Raw genomic sequence first — 5,616 nt, 5'->3', positions numbered from 1 at the left:
AAACCTAAGTAGGACATTAAGCAGTATAATAGCAAGAGCTTGGTGGCGTAACCCACCACCCCGTTCTAAAGGGGACGCTCATAACATCCATCCATCCATCCATCCGTCCGTCCGTCCGTCCGTCCATTCATCCTATCGCGTAACATTCTCGCGTGCGTGGGACCTAATCATTTTCTTTCTTTCTCTTGCACAGCAACTACGCCTACTATCTTCGCGCCTATGTTTCCCGTTCGGAGATGTTGTGAATCGACCTCGACTGCTCCGACCTCGACAGCTCTGCACCTTTTATTTCGAGATGCAAAGGATGTTGCCAAAGGCTGTTTATAATTTGCCTGGTTCTCCACACGTGCCCGTTGACATGCACGAGCTGATCGAAAAAGAAAAGAAGTAAATTTAACAAGCGCACGTCACTTCCTTGCGCTTTGGCGCGAGGCTCTGGCGGAAAGCCAGGAGCGTTGTCCATGCATATTTAAAAAGGCCACCGTGGGGCGGAAGCGAAAAGTAATTCAAATGTGCGCCCAAGAGGAAGTCTCGGCCCGTGTAGTCGTTGACAATTTTCCTACAGGGACACAAGGTAACTACTGCATTGATTCAAACGAAATTTGCTAAGAAGAAAAGCGGGAAAAAGAAAGGAGGAAGACGTAGAAAGGTATATTACGACAATTTTGATTGCGATGTTAGCGCTCCTTTTCGTAGCTCCATGCGTTTGTGTGTGCGTGGCTTTGGTGGTAAGTGTATTGTGGTAGAGCAAGTTCATAAAAAAATTTTGTGTAAAACTGACCAGTTGACGTATGCTGAGCGTAATCTGAGACTTAGTTTGATGCCTCCAAATAATTTTGATCACTTGAGATGCTTGACCGTGCATCTAAATCTAAGTACACGAATGTTTTAGCATTTCGCCTCCATCGAAATGGGGCCGCTGTGGCAGGGATCTGCTACCTCGACCTTGCGCTTGGCAGCCCAACACCACAGCCCCTACGCAACCACGGCGGGTCTTAAGGGCAGCGATTACAGCATTAGAGAAGACTTTTCAAGGCCAATTCGGAATTCCTGGAAACATTGGCAGCACGTGGCAGCACGATGGTGTATCAGTACGAGAGGGCACGGCACCTGGCTTACGGACAGCATGGCTCACCTGCTTCTGCTGTTTGTGCAGGTACTGCCGTGGATCGTGCATGAAACGCCAGCCTCGATAACGGCGACTAGCACTGGAATGATGCCGTTTTTGGTGTTTCACTCTGATCACGTGACAATGAACTTGTCATTCGTGAGCTACGAACTGCAAGGTGTGATGTACTAACGGAGCGACACAGCTACGACCGGATCAGAGGTCACGGCACCTGGCCGGCGGGCAGCATGGCTCACCCGCTTCTGCTGTTTGTGCAGGTTGGTCATCAGTGCACTGATTGTTCCTACCGAAGTGACACCAGATTTTTGGTTATCCTGCCGTGCCCTCGCAGATTTTGTTGCATTGTTGTTGACTGTTGGTCAATGGTGTTGCTGTGTCAGGAGACATAGAAGAAAATCCCGGGCCTAAATCGGGCAAGCTGCTGTAAACAATTATAGAGAATCAGGCGGCGATTGATCGCCGGCTATGCTCAATAAGCGAGAGCGTCGTGCAGTTAAACGCAATAACAGATCGACTGACTGAATTTCTTGTCATGATACGGGAAATGAACAAGAAAATTGGACACCTTGAGGCTACAGTTCGGCACCAGGCTGAAAAATGGATCGAGTATGAAAACCGCAGCCGGTGTAACAACTTGTTGGTTTTTGAAATCTCGGAGCAAAGCGGTGACTCAGAGGCGAACTTGAGGGCAGCTGTCCTTGATGAACTGTTTCATGAAAAACTGGGGGTTCAAGTTAAAACTGTAGAAAGAATTCATGGCATTGGCAAAAAGAAAGCAGTAAACGACCGAGACCAGTTATTATGAAGTTTTATGATACCAGAGAAAAGGATCAGATACTGAAGAACTGCAAAAAAACTTAAAGGAAGATCAGTTAGTATCCGCAATCATTATGCAAAGGAAACAGTAGATGTGCGACGGAAGTTCTGGGCGAGCGCTTCTACCGAAAGGGCGAAGGACGCGAAGGTATTTTTAATCGACGACAAGCTCAAGTTAAACGATAAGCTTTACGTATATGACCACGAAAATAACGCACGTCTACTTCTAAGCCACCGAGATAAGAACAAGCACCGCGCACAAAGGGCAGATGACACGCATGATGATTCTGGTCCTTCAGGCAGTTCCAGCGATTTACCGTGTACTTCAACCCTTTCATAGCTCCGAATCTTGTCGCTAAATGCACGTAGTATTGTTAATAAGGTAACAGAGTTAGAATACATGTTGCTGACGGAGACCCCTCATGTGCTAGTGGTAAGCGAAACATGGCTGAACAGCAATGTACCTAGTCACTGTATAGTGCCATCAAACTACCGAATGTTTAGATGGGATAGAGACAGTCGCGGTGGACGCGTTGCGGTTATTGTTAAACAGCACATTGATGTTGTAATTATTGAATGTACTATCCCTGAGACAGCGTGGTGCAAAATTACTTACGCGAACACTGTATATCTTGTTGGCACAGTATATAGGCCACGTGCCACTGCGCCCGAGTTTTTGGATAAGCTGAATGATTTCCTATGCAATAATTTGGACCGTAACACCGGAATAATAATGACCGGGGGCTTCAATTTACCTAACTTTAACTGGGACAGTTTACTACCTGGGCACGTAAAAATTTCTAGTAGCGAAAAGCTGCTTCAAATAATGATCTCGCACAATCTAAAGCAAATCATGAAAGCAAACACGAAATATCGGTCACTGTTGGATTTGGAGTTTCTTTCGAATAAAATAGGTGACTATACAGTGTCTGTGGAAGATGGTCTATACGATCATAAAATGGTTCTTGTACGAATAGTGTCTAGCGCAAGCACTCGTTCTCAGCCGTATATACCTATGCAAGTTAAGGACTATAGTCGGGCTGACGACACATCTATTCTCGATTTCTTAGAATTGTCATTTGACCAGTTTGAACTTGTCTGCGATTGTGAGTCGGTTCACGAACTATGGCAGCGCCTCAAGAAAATCATAAGATATTGCGTTGACAGTTTCATCCCAACTCGATTAAAAATATAAAACTACGGAACCCTTAGATTAACTGACATATCATTCATATTAAGCGCAAAATAAAGCGCTTACGCAAAAGGCAAGGTATCTCCGCTGAGGGGTCGAAATCGCGAAGGGCATTCAAAACGGCTCTGAAGGAATCAAAAGAGCGGTTATTTAACCAAATATTAAATATCTTTATCAAAACATCACCTCAAAAATTCTGGCTTTATCTGAAGGACAAAAAAGAACAAATAACCAAGATCGAAGTTAACAATGTAATAGTAACGCAAAAAGCAAATATTGCGAGTCATTTTAATAATTTCTTCCAGTCAGTTTTCTCAGCGCCTAACAGCAATTGCGCAGACGCCTGTCTGCCGTCTTCCTTTTCATGTGGAATGGAAAATCTTGTCACTCAAGCAGGCGTGTTTAACCAACTGCTACTTCTAGATTCTAAGAAGGCTAGCGGGCCGGATGGAATACCAACCCAATTTCTAACGCGATACGCGGATGGGTGTCATTTTTCTTAAATATAATCTTTGTGAAGTCATTGCAAACTCACTTGTCGCCACGAGAGTGGCGTTGCGCAGTCATAACTCCTGCTTTTAAAAGCGGTAATAAAATAATTATCGCCCAGTTTCCCTGAGTAGCGTCTGTTGTAGTTTTAGAGCATATCATAAGTAAGCATATTCTCGTTTTTCTTGAAAATAGCGACTTCTTTATCAGCACCAACATGGTTTCCGAGAGGGACTGTCTACAGTAATCCAGCTCATAGAAACTATTCGTGATTTTAATTCAGCTATGTGCGCCCAAGAGCAAATTGGCATCACCTGCGCCAACTTTGCGAAAGCCTTCGACAAAGTTTCACACAATAAATTACTTTTCAAGTTGCATAAAGCAGGAATAAATGATACGATTCTAAAATGGATTGAAGCCTACCTACACAATCGCAGGCAGGTTGTGCGTGTGGACGAGTGCTTGTCCCCTCCGTTAGAAGTGCTTTCGGCGTCCCCCAGGGGTCCTTTTTGGCCCCGTTGCTGTTCTTGGTTTATATTAATGACATTACAGAGATTGTCGAGTTTCCTGTAAAATTGAAGCTTTTTACTGACGATTGTTTAATTTATTCTATGGTAACACACGCTGAGGACCAAATCATAATTAACCGGGTCCTTCATTCTCTGCACCTTTGGTGTGAAAAATGGGACATGGAGATCAATTACAACAAATCGACTTTTACACATGTTACTAACAAAAAAAGTCCGGCGCCATTCTTTTATAACATTGCATGTAACAAACTTAGAAATGTAGATAAATTCAAGTATGTAGGGGTCACAATTTCACATAATTTAGACTGGCGTAAACATATCGATAACCTGTGCTCGACAGCTTCACAAAAACTGTATTCACTGAAGAAAAAGCTGGAACATGCAACGAAGGATGCCAAATTAATTGCTTGCAGAACTCTCATACGTCCATCTTTAGAATACGCTTGTGCTGTCTGGAGCCCCCACCAAAAAGTTTTAATAGACAAACTAGAAAGAATTCAGAAAATGGCCGCTCGTTTTATTGCTTCAAGGTACCGAAGGACGGACTCGGTAACAACAATTCTGCGTTCGTGTGGGCTTGAGTTGCTGGAAACCCGAAGGAAAAAAGCCAGACTTAAGATTTTTTTTTCAGATACTTCAAAGGCTTTTGAAGATAAAAAAGGAAAAATGCGCCCAGTCCCCTGCAAAACTTAGCGAGAGAATAAACCACAGCACAGCGGTCAAACCTTATAACACGCGTGTTGATGTTTTTCGTTACTCTTTTTTCCCGGATCTAATTGAAATGTGGAATACCTTACCTGCTGTTATTGTAGATCTGACAGATGTGCGCAAACTTGAATGCTCGATTGATATTTTGCGTCGTGGGCACCCAACATGATACTATGAAATGTCACATTTGCTTGTTTTCTACTATTTTCCCTCCCTTTAACAACCCTCAAGCGAGGGTTAATAGTATCAATAAAAAAGGAAGAAGAAGAAATGGCTGCAAATAATGGCAGACCGAGAACAGTTGGCAGTATGTCCAGATCCGGCACTAAACGATTCATTTTGTTACTGCAGGTGCGTCAATACGTCACTACATTTTCAAGTGGTGCTACGGGCGACGAATATCCTTCGGCACGAGTGGGCGTGACAGCTTTACTGGAAATACAGAGAACTGTTCCGGTTCTTCGTGACTTCAGTTCGCAGAGCAAGGTGTTGCCCTGCTCTACCCAGACCGTCATCTTGCCTTTAAAATGGCGTCCCTTTCAAGCAGCAAGCAGTGTCAATAAGTGCAGTTGGATGCACGTTCAAAGCCGGCACTAAGCTATTCATTTGTTACTGCAGGTGAGCTAGTTTCGCTATCACCGCAATTCTGTGCCCCTCTTGTGCCGCTGACTGCAAAACTGCCCTTTGATTGTGCGACTGTGTGTTTGCATTTTTGTATTTTTGTGTGATGAAGGAAACGAAGTGCATTCAGT

The 5,616-nt window shown here is 44.0% G+C and overlaps 1 long non-coding RNA gene across 1 annotated transcript; it reads left to right on the top strand.

Moving 5' to 3' along the window:
- The first annotated feature begins 512 nt into the window (after positions 1 to 512).
- Positions 513 to 5,616, top strand: LOC142571102 (uncharacterized). Its single transcript, XR_012825754.1, has 3 exons — positions 513 to 574; positions 1,157 to 1,386; positions 5,216 to 5,616. It is a non-coding gene; the product is annotated as an uncharacterized LOC142571102 (long non-coding RNA).

This window comes from Dermacentor variabilis, chromosome 1 (genome assembly GCF_050947875.1).
Source record: "Dermacentor variabilis isolate Ectoservices chromosome 1, ASM5094787v1, whole genome shotgun sequence".
Classification (NCBI taxonomy): Eukaryota; Metazoa; Arthropoda; class Arachnida; order Ixodida; family Ixodidae; genus Dermacentor; species Dermacentor variabilis.
This window is presented reverse-complemented; position numbering and strand designations above follow the sequence as displayed.